The 14,602-nt window shown below is 34.5% G+C and overlaps 1 pseudogene; it reads left to right on the top strand.

Moving 5' to 3' along the window:
- The first annotated feature begins 10,638 nt into the window (after positions 1-10,638).
- On the top strand, positions 10,639-12,419 carry LOC114180532 (cytochrome P450 94B3 pseudogene; annotated as a pseudogene).
- Positions 12,420-14,602: the final 2,183 nt, after the last annotated feature.

Below are 14,602 nucleotides of genomic sequence, written 5' to 3'. Positions count from 1 at the left end.
TTGAATGTTTAAATTATGAAAGTTTTATACTAATTATAATTTTCTTAATTATTATAATTAGCATAGTTAGAGAGTGTAACAACTTAACTTTCCATATATTATAATATACAGCACAGAGGTTCTAAAAATTTGGTACTAAAGCATCACATAGAACAAAGAGTACATGTATATTTTAGTACAGTCTCGAAAAATAGTAACATCTTTTCAAAAAATAAATATAAACTTTACAAACTTGTACAAAATAAATACACAATATATTCTACATATATCTTATTAGTATGTCCTTAGGTAGTCTAACTGCAGCTCATGATCTATACATGCATTACTCTCTGCTCATATGAGTAACGTGGTCATAGCAAAAGAGTAAAATCAAACACAACAGTACAAAACAGGGTAAGCTATGTGATCGTTAAAAAAGGCTAATGCCAAAAATGGGGATTGAACTAGTGACAAGTTGATAAAGAATTGATCCCTACCAAGGATGATGGCCCATGGCACATGCTTAGAAGAAAGGGAGTTCCTTGATCCCTTCCTTTACTTTTATTTTCTTTAGTTTAAAATTCCTTTAAGTTGGCTTGGTTGACTATTTTTGAGTTGACTTGTTGACCTTGACTTTGGGTTGACTTGTTGACTCAAAAGATTAGCTTAACCTTAAATCAACATGCTAATAAATTCCTTAATTTGCTTTTGTAGGAATAAGAAAGGAGGAGGGCCACATAGGAGACACTTGGCGTCCTAAGGAAGAGAGAGAAGGAATAAGACTTTCTAGAAGCATCTAGAAAGAGGAGGCCCACATGTCTTGGACACCAAGTCTTCTAGAATGTTCTAGAACCTTCCTTTGGGAGCCTAGGCCATGAAGACTTGCCACCTAGATGGCTTGGACAAAAATTCACCCATATGCATCCTAGGATGACCTACTTTCTAGAACATGCTAGGTTTCTTTTGTAATCCTTTAACTTAGTTGTTTTGCTAAGGGGCCCCTAGACTTGTCTATTTAAGGGGACCTCTAACACTTGTACAAGGATTGAACATTTTGGAGAAATTATACACTTTGTGTTTCAACCTTTTGCGAGAGCATTCCTCCTTAGGGAGTGGAGTTCTTTCAAGCCTTATCTTGCCTTGGCAAGTGGCGGCATACACCACTCATCTTCAAGGTTGCCATGGCTTCTTCTAGCCTAGCCTTGTAGTGGCGTGAATCCTCCATTCCTCCCATTTCCCTTGCTTTTCATTTTATGTTTCTTTACTCTTCTTGGTTTATATTGTTTCTATTATATGTTTTTCCTTTTGATTTCTTACTCCCCACCAATCCATTCTCCTCCTTTCTAGAACCTTAGAAAGGAACCTTCACATCTAGATAGCTTGCTATCTTAATGTCCAGTGGGGATTTCCTTGGTTTTCTTAATCAACTCACACCATATTCAATAATCTTAAAAAGGAACAAGATAATCCTTCATCACAAGTCCCTTACCTCTAAAGTTTTTCTTAGCTATTTGTGCTATTTTGGGTAGGTTTAAGTTGTTAACTACGAGTAATTAGCTTAGAATAAGTTTAGTAAGGTTTTTAGTCTAGTTTTACAAAAGTAGCTTAATTAGTCTTTTTAATACAATTTTAGTGTAAGCCTTAGAAGTACTCTAAGGATGGTCTAATGATACGTGATTTAGCTTAGATGATAAAATCATGGATAGGTTCATAACATCTAAGTTTAGATAAATAAACTTAGGAGTACTTATAAGAATAGAGTTTGTTGTCTAGTTTAAGTGTTATTAGGAAGAGTCTTCATGTGACTCACATTTGAGCTTTGTGAGTATATAACAAAGCTAAAAGGTTCAAGGTAGCAGTGAGGTAATCATTGAAAGTCATTGGAGAATCTAAATTAGCCAAAACCCCATTAAAGTGGTTCATAGTTGACTTTTTCAAAAAGAGTTGACGAGAGGGTTGTCTCAAAGTTGACTTTTTGCATTTCACCTCCAATTGACATGGCATCTGTGGCAAAATCTTAAGGAGACTCAATTACACTTGCCCTAACCTTGAAATGACAAAGAAGTTGTCCAAAACTACATTGAATTTCATATTTTAATTAGTATTTGTGTAGTCAACTAATGTAGTGTAGTTTGTGGTTTACTTTCTCAATTTTAACTTGTTGTTTAGGTTATGAATGTAGAGAGGTTAGTTTGGCAAGGTTTTGAAGTCACTCTTGAAGCCAAACAAAGTTTTTGAGATGAAGGGTTGTGATGGACCAAGGCTACTATGGAGAATGCACACGAAGGAGTTGAATTGGAAGCCAAGGGTGAGTTATCATACAGTTGGTTGCATCACCTATTGTAGGAGGTTTAACAACTTGAATGGACATAATCATCCAATGTAGCTTACCTACTCCAATTTGTGGCTACAACTGGAAAACCTGCCACTTAGGTTGCTAGTGAAAAGTAGTTAGTTAGTTTAGTTGGAGAAGAAGTTTTTGGCAGTTAGACAACCTATAATAGGTAGTTTTAGGTGTTGCAAAACTGATATATACGTTCATGCACCATTCTACAAAAAAGACCTAAACCATTCACACACACCAACCACAATCATACACTCCATTGTACACGCTCACTCCATAACAAATCCGCATTTTTTTCTCTTATGTTTCCACTATTTTTCTACAATTTTTGGATATTCTTGGATTAATGACTGCACAGTTGGCGTTGGACCATGGATCTTTCCTCTTTCCATCCTTTTATGAGTTTTGCTTTCATTTCCACTAATTGGAAAAATGTTTCCAGTGTTCTTATTGAATGAAATTGTGATTTTTTTTATTATGTTAGCACTTGTTCTTCCATTTATCAGCTTCCTTTTAATTTTAATTGAGAAGTTACTTTGATTAAAAGTGAAACTTTTATTAGAATTACCAAGAAGTTACTTTGATTAATTAACTTTTTACTAGACAAAAGAGAAAAAAGAATTCATATGATTAGGCATAGTAATATTTGATTTAGAAGTTACTTTAGTTAAAAGTGAGGACACCAACAAATTAATTGAGAAGTTACATCAATTAATTTAAAATCTTAGACAAGAAATCAACAACAATAATCTTTAGAAAACCATATGTAAAATCCTAGAAAAAGGCATTTTAAAAGTAATAGTAGTTTAAAAATAGTGAGACTCAATTACTTTAATATTAAAAGGTTTTATATAAATACTTTTGTTATAAACGAGTTTCACTATTTTAAAACACATTATTCTCTAGAAACCAATTTTCTAGAGTTCTCTGTCTTCTCTCTAGGAGTTTTCATCCTTTGTTCGCTTGATTGAATATCTAAAATTGTATGAGTGATCCTCGTAGCAAGGTCTTCAATTTGGACCGATCACTTTCTCCTTTCACTTAAGTTGAGTTTCAACCCTTTTTTCTTGGTCTCTTCTGTTTTTTTGTTTCATGTAAGCCTTTTTCCTCTTGCATGTGTATTTTTAATCTTTTATATGAGTTTCTATTGATTAGTGATCATAACGGTATGTTCTGATTGTTTTTGTGATGTTTATATGTGTAGATAGAGTATCCTGTGGAGTTAGAAGCATTTTGGTTTTTATAGAGTTGTTTAAGCTGGAAAACAGGTAAGGGGAACTAGTTTCAAATTTATGATTGTATGAGTTTACCAATTTTGGTGAAATGTAGGTTTCTACTCTCTTGAATGTTAGGGATGAAATTTGATCATTTTTTATTAATATGTTTGGTGAGTATGTTCTTATGTAAATTGGTATGTTAAAGATGTAAATTGATGTTTGAATGATCTGGTTGATTTGTTGTTGACTAGGGAGATTTGGAATCTAATCAATTGTACGAATTGGTACTCCCTTTTTTCTGCTAAAACTGTTTTGAACCAAGGTACTAAGGGAGGAGTACCAATTTGAGAAACTAATCATGTCTAAGATCACTCAAAAATATAAAATGCCTTTGCTACAATCTGATGTGGCAGTGAGCAATAATTTTCACCGTGGAGTGCCACATTTCTTGAGTTGATCACTAGCTTACCCTTTTTTATGCCTTGTGTTTTCCTATGTTGTTTATCACTTTCTTATGCGATGATCACCTATTCAGTGTGAGCAAATGAAGTTATAGATTTAATGGCACCTTTGAAAGATGAGGAGCTATCAGTAAGAGTAGTGGAAGGTCTCAGGGAGCTTTAGTAGTGGTTAGTTTTTATATAGAGCTTGTTGGTTTAGTTTGAGTTTATAAATGATATAATTTTATAGTCCTATCTTTTGTAAGACTGTATTAATATACTTTATTAATTGGATTACTTGTTTTGAATACTATGATGAAGTGTTATATTTTATTAGTTGTAAGCTACTAAAATGGAATGTTACACCAGTGATGAATCTTGTTTTGAAAGAGTATATTTTCTTTATAATTGTTTTTATATTTTTTTATCTTTTCAATTTCATTTATTTCTATCATTAATTATTATGTGATTTAAACTTTTATTTATCTTTATTTTCTTGTATTATTTTTATTGTGTTTGACTAACTTTTTTGTATACTTTTATAAGAACTAATTTGTTAGGAATCAATTTCGTGTTCGTTGGGAGACGACTTTGGGTTATCTTACCTATACTAATATTTTTGGCTACTATCTTAGCAATATTGATGTTGTTATAATTTAGTAATATTAATTTGATTGCGTCAACGATAGTGCTATCAACTATATCAGAAGAAACATACAACCTGATTTTCTACGTTAAGACACTCTAATTGATTTGTCCAATTGTTTCTACTCATTTTATAATAAAATATAAATTTATAGCCCAAATCATCTCATTTTCAACAAAACCTTTAGAGTATCACAATATAGAGAAATCACAACACATGCAAATTCATGAAATTATACAATTAATTCACACATTTCATCACTTAGTGGAACCATACATTTTTCAGGCCAAAATTAAACAATTTATTTGATCTAGTAAGCCTAACAATGCAACTTTTTTTAATCCTACACTTCAAATCCCATTATAATACAATTTTGTGCAAAATTTCTAGCTCCCTTACCTTGAGATTGGACACCTATAGCGCTATTTTTTCCTTCATAGCTCACTCGTCTAGTGATTCTATCTACACAAGAATAACCTCAGATCAATGATCTGACCTTACTACAAGAATTACAAACACACAAAGGACCAAATAGAAGAAGATGGAATTGCATGCAGCTTGCCAAGCTCACATGCATGGGCAAAGTAGAATAATCGTTTAAAAAAGGGTTAAAGGAAGAACTTACTCTAATTGAGATTTTAATCAGATGGATGGTATCTAATTGCAAAATATATGAAAGATGGGTGAAGAAGCTTAGAGAAAAGCCAAAGAAGATATAGGGAAAGGTTTCTGGAGAGATGAACAATATTTCTAATCTAAACACTATATAATCAAAACTGAATTATAGTTTAGCCTTTTATTAATAAATATATACATATTTGATTTTAATAAACCTTCTATAGTTTTATAAATACCCAATTACTAGGTCCTTACAAGCCTGTTTTGTGGGGTTGAGTTAAGCTTAAAGTTCATTTCTTAACATGGTATGAAAGTTGTGGTTTAGAGCCTATTCTAGCAAAATTTGATGTTATATTGGGTTTATTGTTCTACTCGCTGTCTGCCCACTACCTTGACATGAGGGGTGTGTTGGAAGTTCCACATCAACTAAAGATAAGGGCAATTTACAATATATAATTGGGTGCAAATCTCACCTTACAAGTTGGTTTTGTGGGTTGAATTAGGCTTAAAGTCCACTTCTTAACAAATAAAGCTTACTTGTTTGATATCTTAGAAAGTTTTGGTATAAGAAGTCTTGCCATGTTTAAAAGATAATGGGAAAATGACTTATGAAAATTCGATGTTATGTTGGGTTTATTGTTCTACTCGCTATCGACCCACTTTCAAACCACTCCCACACATGAAATATATATACCTTGGCAAAAGGGGTGTGTTGGAAGTCCCACATCGACTAAAGATAAGGGCAATTTACAATATATAATTGGGTGCAAACCTCACCTTGCAAGTTGATTTTTTTGGATTGAATTAGTTTTTCATTTCCAAAAAAAAAATCATTTTTTCATATATAAGTTTGTTCCAACTTATGAAGAAATTATTTTTTTTTTATTTTTCTTTAAAGAGTGTTTTAGAATTTTTTTTTCAGTTGAGATGGTTATAAATTTATGAGGTTAGAATTTAAAGGATATGAAAGAATGTTATAGGTTTATAAAAAAAATCCATCAATTTTAGGAAAAAGAGTGAAAAATAAAAAATTTAAAGAAAAAAAAATTCAAAGTTTGGACAAAGAAAATTTGCTTACATCTTAATAGTAAATTCGTGTTAACTTCATGTCTTCCTATATTCCTGTACTAGCGTTTTTATTATGCATTTCATTTTAGATTTTGGGTTGTGTTTAAGTTTAAAACTATGGTCCTAGTTTATAATGTTGAAAATATAAATATTTATATATTGGTTTGACCAAGAGTTTGTGCTTGAGAAACTTAACACGACTGCATACAAATTTCTTTACCGCCTTCAATAAAGAAGGAATGGGTTATATGTGGTAGATACAAAGTGTAAGGCCCAATATTTTTTGCCCTTATTTTAAAAGGAGCTGCCCCAAGCAGTTGGGCCTAGGACTGGCCCAAAGGGGACCAAGGACCCTAAACTACCCTAACCCTACTTTTTTCTCACTTTCAAAAAATAGTCCTTTTGCTCTTCTCTTCTCTTCTCTGCTCTTCTCTTCTCTTCCGAAACTATGCTCTGCTAGGGTTTGATTCCTAGCCTCCGTCAAGTTCACTCAAGCCCATTCCTGCTCCGCCTCCTAAATCTGTTCCTTGAGCTTTTGTGCTCCGCAGTTGGTGTTGAAGTCCTTGCTCAACCTTTTTAGGTAAGGGAAGCTAGGTTTCAATGTTTATTTTGATTTCTATGGTGGTTTTGATTTTGTTTCTTGGCTTGAGATGATTAGTTGTTGTTATCGTTACATGAGACTGTTTAAAATATATTGATTTGGTTGAGATGGTTATCTGTGCACGCGAGAACAGTGGAGAACTCTGATAATCTCGCCCAAGCGAGTCAGTCTCACTCAAGTGAGAGTACCAGAGCCTTTTCCCTATAACCTGTGCGAACTGTCGCTCAGGCGACATGCCTCTATTTTGAGCGAGAGTCCATCTCGCTCAGGCGAGAAGGGCTCGACTAAGCGAGAGGACACGAAGGCTATTGTTCCCTCTTTTCGAGCTCTCGCCTAGGCGAAGGGAGCTCGCCTGAGCGATGGAAACCTCTCGCTTGAGCGAGTCTCTTCCGCCTGAGCGAGGATTGGGCGAGAATGTGTGTTTTTTTCTGTTTCTTCCCTGATCTTGAGTGTTTGATATATGCTTGATTGAATCGTTATGTTATAGTATGATATGGGTGAATATGCATGATTAAGGAAGGTTTTTATGTGGTGAATTGTGAATTTGGCATGATCTTGATATGGACTATACATGAAAGGTTGGATATATATGTGGTCATGAATTTGGTATGAGCAATGATGTACATTGATGGTTGGGACCATGGTTTTGGTTTGGTTATGACGTAATTCCATGAGTCTCTAGGTGAGACTTCATGGTGGTGCCTCAATTGGTCGGGACATAATTCCATGACCCATGTTAGTGGGAGTTCATGGTGGTGCCCCATCTATATAATTTAGTAAGGATTCAAGGTAATGTTGCATCCTAGCACTCTAAAAAGTCAGTTAGTCTCACATAGAGCGGACTAACTCTTGTGGTGAGAGTAGTAGGAGGCCTGAAACCCATTAAGGGCTAACCTTGTGTGTGGGGGTGGAGACATTGTAACACTTAGCTCGGGGGAGAGCAGCTCGGTAGAGTAGGAAAATCCACGACAAGTGCAAGCATCCGCTAAATCCGACTAATTATATGTATCTGGATGAGTCGTGTCTGAGTCTTAGTGTATTGTTTGAAAAGTCATAACATGATTGGTTGGCATATGCATCATGAACTGTGAATTTGTGTGTAACTGTATGACAAACTGTTTTCTACTCTAGTTTACCCTTTTGTTTGTTGTATGTTCTGTTATGTGGTTTTCTCTTTTTGCGATGATCATCAACTTGTTGATGTGAGCAGATGTGAGAAACACCCGTGGTCAACAGGGAGACGATGATTTTGTTGCTTAGTCTTTGGAATGGCTTCCGCTTTTGGGTTCTTCTTTTAGGGCTATGGCCCCTGTATTGTTTGGCCTTTATGCTTATCTTTTGGGATATTGTCACTACGCTATTATACTTTGTTATTGCATCGTGGTGTGCCTAGTTTCTCTTCTGTTTACCTTTGAACAACTGTATGGAGTGAGGTTTATACTCCAGGAGTATGCTATTATATTATTCAGTGTGACGCCTCTTTTAATTAGGACTATTAATTAAATGGGACGTTACACAAAGTATAACAAGATAAAGAAGAAGAAGAAGCAGAAAATCTTGTGAAAAATTAAATGAAATCCATCAAAATTCAATAGTTTCGACGAGAAATCCAACAACAATATTAGAGTTTATCATCACATTTAAGATATTGTCTACTTTGGACTCTAGGATTTCGTTATTTTGTCCTTATAAAACGTCTTGAAGGATTATAAGAAGAAGGAGTATATAAACTTCCTGAATTTTGACTTTTAAGCGGTGTGAGAGTATTAGGTGTACTGGAACAATTATATTTTATTTAGTTCAGTAGAATACGATAGACTTTTACTATGTTAAAAAAACAAAAATACTGAATATCGTCAAATTTTATCACCTCCTTAAATTCATTTAGATTAGCTAATTAGATAATACAAAATTATTTATATCATTTAAATTTTTTTATAAAATACAAAAAACATATTTTTTTAAAAAATTCCTTGAAATCATAAACAATCAACTTAAGAAAATAAAAATAGAATTTAAAAATGTGTCTTATCGCAAATTCATCTAGTGAGCTTTCACTTAATGAGCCAAGTCGCCTAGCGACAATACAATTCGCAGAAATGTTTGTCGAGCAACAAATGTTTTCCCAACGAATGTAACTATAAGTTATGATCTTCATGTTTTGAGGTCTTTCATGTTCTTGTATCATTATGAGTTTGAATATATTTGTTTTTACATTTTTTGACTTATTGTCCATGTCATAGACTCTTTAAATTTTCATAATTTCTCTTGAAGTTCTTTTTGTATGAGTTTTATGGATAGTTCAGAATTACTTTTCCTATGTTATCAAATTTCACTATGAAGAATGAAAATCAATTCAAATTTTGTTTTAGAATCTATTTTCTTTTTTAGGGATGACAACACTTTTTCATCAACACAATAAAGTTAAAAGTTGCAAATTACAAATGTGTAAACCGATGTGTAATTGATAACAAATAAATAAAAATCTAACTATAAAAAGGCAAAATTTATTTTTGACCGTTCTTTTAACACTCTTCATATATGTTGAAGATTTATTTCTTTTTATCTCCCTTTTCAGATAAAGACCTCGTCTATTGGGATATAAAAGGAAAGGCATCAGTCAGAAAGTCATCTCTTGGAACTTGTCCATTTGCCCACTCTCCTTTTTGTTGGATTTTTTTTTTTTTTTACTTTTCATGGTCTCTTTTGTTGTTAAACTTCTTATTTTCACTCAAATGGCCATCATGTGAGTTTTCCATCCACTAAGTGCACGTTGCATTTCCGTAAAAGCAAGTCAATAATTTAATAAATACAGTGATGAAAGAACTATATACCAAAAACCAATGTTAAAAACATAATTATTATAATTATTATTTTTTGGTCGTTGTGAAATAAAAATAAAAAAAAAATAGCCAAGGAGCACTGACCTAGCATTAATTTATTTTCCACGTTTGCCATATTTGACTTGGCATGTATATGTACGGACTTCAACTTTTATGTTTTGTTTTTAGTGGCTACATATGTTCTAAATTAATAGAAGAATGCACTATACGAGCAGGTTCAGGTGAGGGAAAAAAAGTAAAATGACAAAGTGATACACATAACAACCGTTATGACAGAAAGAGAGATATAAATAAAGAGGGAAACCAGATTAAAAAGAGTATTTATAATAATTATTAGTGAAAATGTTCGCAACTTACACATGTGTTCCTGATTTACAATATCTCACTCGTTTTTACAAAAAAATTATTTAAAGTAATAAATTCCTATTATAATAAGGTAAACAAACAACGTGTAAGCGTCTTGATTTTTATATTTAAATAAATATAAATGAAATCCTTACTATTGGAGCTCTAAATATTTGATATGTAAATATCTTTTGTATTTTTTTTAGGTGCTATTTACTAATTTTTTGAAAAAAAAAAGACAATAGGTTTTCTTAAATAAATGGGTAAGAGTACAATTAAAAAGAATATTGATGTTGTATTAAGATTTGAAAATGATAGTTAAATGAAACAAAAATCTTTGAAAATAGGATAGTAAAAACTAAGAATATTGGAGGAAGTATTTATGTAAGGACTCACAAATATATTTTTTCTCTCACTCAAATAAAGGGAACATAATTAATAAATAATTATCATAATGCACATAATTTAAATTTAAATGGCATATAAGAGTCAACTCATATCATGTTTAAGAGTGCTCTCCATATATTCTGATGGTAATATGGGAGCATTCATGATCCTCCTTTCCTTGGAGCCCCTCCTCTCCTTCTTCTTCCTCCTCATCCTTTTCTACACCGCACTGGTAGAATTCCGGCGACGGAATAAATTCTCCGGCACGGGTCCGGCTACGTATCCCCTCATCGGATGTCTGATATCCTTCTACAAGAACAAGCACCGTTTGCTAGATTGGTACACTGAGTTACTTGGTGAGTCCCCGAGCAACACCATAGTGGTTCAAAGGCTTGGTGCACGTAGAACCATTGTCACTGCAAACCCACAAAATGTTGAGTACATACTCAAGACAAACTTCAACAACTTCCCCAAAGGCAAGCCCTTCACGGAGATCCTTGGAGATTTCCTTGGGCAAGGGATTTTCAACGTGGACGGAGAGCTGTGGCTTACACAGCGCAGATTTGTGAGCCATGAGTTCTCTACCAAGTCCCTGAGGGAGTTTGTCATGCACACGTTGGAGAGGGAAGTGTGTGAGAGGCTTTTGCCGGTGCTTGAGGCGCTGTCCGATGAGAACAAGGTGGTTGACTTGCAGGAGTTGCTAGGGAGGTTCTCGTTCAATGTGATCTGCAAGTTCACACTGGGGACTAATAGGTGCTGCTTGGACCCTTCTGTCCCTACCTGTTCCCTCGCAAGGGCTTTTGATGTGGCTGCAGAGGTGTCTGCGAGGCGTGGGGCAGCACCTTTGTTCATGATCTGGAGGGTGAAGAGATGGCTTGGTGCTGGATCTGAAGGATTGCTTAGAAAAGCTGTTGGGGAGGTTGAGAGGCATGTGATGAGAGTGATTCGGGAGAGGAAGGAGAAGAGAGAGGAGAGTGAGGAAAATGGTGTTGTTGAAGATCTCTTGTCAAGGCTTTTATGTGCAGGTCATGAGGAGGAGTTGATCAAAGACATGGTGATAAGTTTCATTATGGCAGGGAGGGACACTACTTCAGCAGCTATGACGTGGTTCTTCTGGATACTGTCACATTATTCCCACATGGAGAAGCAGATAGTGGAAGAGGCAAAAGGGGTGTTGGATTACGAATCGGTGAAGAATTTGAGTTTCTTGAAGGCATGTTTGTGCGAGTCCATGAGGTTGTATCCCCCAGTGGCATGGGACTCCAAGCATGCCAGTGGTGATGATGTGTTGCCGGATGGCACTTTGGTGAAGGCAGGAGATAGGGTCACATATTTTCCCTATGGAATGGGGAGAATGGAAGCCTTGTGGGGGAAGGACTGCTTTGAATTTAGACCAGATCGATGGTTTCTGGAACCTGGAAACAGTGAGGGAATAATGTTGAACGAAGTTTCTCCTTTCTTGTTTCCAGTTTTTCAGGCTGGTCCAAGGGTGTGTCTTGGCAAAGAAATGGCCTTCATTCAAATGAAGTATGTGGTGGCTTCAATTCTTAGCCGATTCAAGTTTACAATTGTTGCTCCACAGAGGCCTATTTTCGTGCCACTGCTCACGGCACACATGGCTGGTGGTCTAAGAGTATTGGTTTCCAAAAGGGAAAAAACTGAGTGATTGACTCAGATTTTTAAATTCCATTCAGTCAATCGCACTCATTAGTCCCATATTTTAATGCTGATGCTTCATTATGTATTACATTTTCTCTTCTCACATTGAATACTATTCAACTTATTTTTACCTTTTTTTGCTTTTCAAAAACTGTATAGCAAATACTGAAAGTAATGAAATCGTATTTTTGCTTACTTTACTCACTACAGACAGCGTCAACTTGTGACTGCTTTCTGTTTCTTTGGCAAAGGAAATGATTGGTTGCAAATAAGTCTCACAATGAAGTATTGTTCTACACACGTGTTCACCAGCCTAACCTTTGTCATTTTACATGGTTCATCAGCATCATCGGTGTGAACTCAATTCCTGCAGAACATGGTTTGTTTCTATTTGCCTAAATTTCTTGGAAAGCTGGTCAGAATATTGCACATGCTCAAACTAATTGATTATTATTTAAGGTATGGCCTATTAAAGAACCACGTAAGATTATTTGACTAACTTATCTTCTTACTGGTGAGATTAAAGCACCCATTTATTTTCTTGAGCACGTTGCTAGATGTATACAATTTATAGGCAGAGAATCTGAGTAATATTAATGGTGGCTAAATGAAATCTTGAATGAATAGTTTACACGTTTTGTTCCCATAAAATGGTGAGAGGGGCCTTTTCAAAAGTAAGCTTCCAAATTGCTTGGATGCAAAAACTTCAGCCGAGGAAAGAGATTTCAGAGAATTTCTTATGTCAAAGACAGTTTCAGAATTAATTAAGATGAATGTATATTTTTCAATGTATTGATTATGCATGCGACATGGTGCATGCCTGAAGACTAGATTACTGCATAACCTCTCTTGTCAATTTATAGATTCTAAAACTTATATTAAAATAGTGTGAATGATTAACCTGGTATAGAAAATTATCAAGTAAAACCAGAGTGAATCACGAGAAAAAAAATAAGTGCAGGCTATTTAAACAAACATCCAGGCAATAAATAACAGCAGTTTTATGGAAGCTTAGATAGGGGTGGTTGAGTTGCTTTGAATCATTCAAGCATATGATTCTTCATTTTACTCACATTTTTTGGATGGAGAATTAGTGTGGTGACATGTTGTGCTGACTCTGGTTCTAGATTTCAAAGATTTCAAAGTATCTGATTTCTTAAATAGTGTATTATTCAGAGATGGGTTTTCTCTATCACATTATAGTTTTTTTCAGTAGGTTTTGGCCCAATCCCTCCACTTGCTTGTATGACACTTCTATCTGTTTTTATGGTACTTGGGATGCTACAAAATGGTTGTTATTTGGGATGACAAATAAAAAAGTGATATGCTCTAGAACTTAAATGTTTTGATAAAAAAAAAAAAAACTAAGAAACCAATAATTATGTAGAAGATACTTTAATTAACTAGGGAAAATGTTGATACCTTCGGCTAAGATGGAAATGATATTTATTTCCTCCTGATACCTTGGATACCCCATGTCTGTATCCACCTCTATAGGTGCCTAGAGTGCTAGGAGATAGTCTCATAGCTTCTTTATCAAGCTTGTGGTGGGGAATCTATTAAAACAAATCAAGTTTTTAGGGACTATTTGTAGATATTTGTAGCCCCATTTAGCCAGCTTGTATAACATGGTATGCAGAAAAATCATTCTTGCACCGTTTGGGAGGAGACACATTTAGACAGAGGAAAAACAATTGATATGATAAATGATGTGATGTAAAAACAGAAAGATAGAGACGAATAAGAGATAACAATGAAGTGTTTCCACTGTTTGGATGTCTGAAAGTTAAAAAATAAGCATGAAAGAAAACACAAATTTATGTGTTAGAGGCTTACTGTCCTAAAGTCAGAAAGATATTAAAAAAACTATTCTTGTCCGCAAAAGTTCCCGTACTTACATAACAAAAAAAGCAGTCAGTCAACAAGCCTTTTATGAAACATAGAGATCTAGTACTAGGAAGTCATTTTCATATGTTTGTTCCAGTACCATTGTAATTAATAATAGACTTTCTTAGAAATGTTGTTTTAGTTTTAACTCGTGATTTAAATAAGGAATAATAGTTAAAATCGACTCTAATGTAATCTTAAAAGTTATATTTTAATCCTAATTCAACCTTAAAAGATAATCCATAAAGTAATGGTTTTGGCCTGCAGTAATCAACTCGGCATCTCTGAAGTAAAATCACAATACCACAGTTTCTTATGTGCTGGACTGGGAAACACTTAGCACAGTACGAAAACAGTTTATTAAAAGGAATTGGGCAATTAGGATGTACAGAAATTGTCCTCGTGCTGCAAATGCACCATTGAATTTCAACTTGCAATGATGAAACCGCCGATGTTTTTCCTTCCGGACACAAATGTCCTTTAACTATGGCCACTTACCCAAGGTTTTAAAAAATAGCCTCCAAACACAACTTTGTCTGCAATATCAAGATTATTAGGTTTCTCTGTA

Source organism: Vigna unguiculata, chromosome 1 (assembly GCF_037176805.1).
Source record: "Vigna unguiculata cultivar grain cowpea cultivar isolate G323 ecotype 2 chromosome 1, ASM3717680v1, whole genome shotgun sequence".
Taxonomy (NCBI): Eukaryota; Viridiplantae; Streptophyta; class Magnoliopsida; order Fabales; family Fabaceae; genus Vigna; species Vigna unguiculata.
The sequence above is the reverse complement of the archived record's forward strand: the minus strand, read 5'-3'. Positions and strand labels throughout refer to the sequence as shown.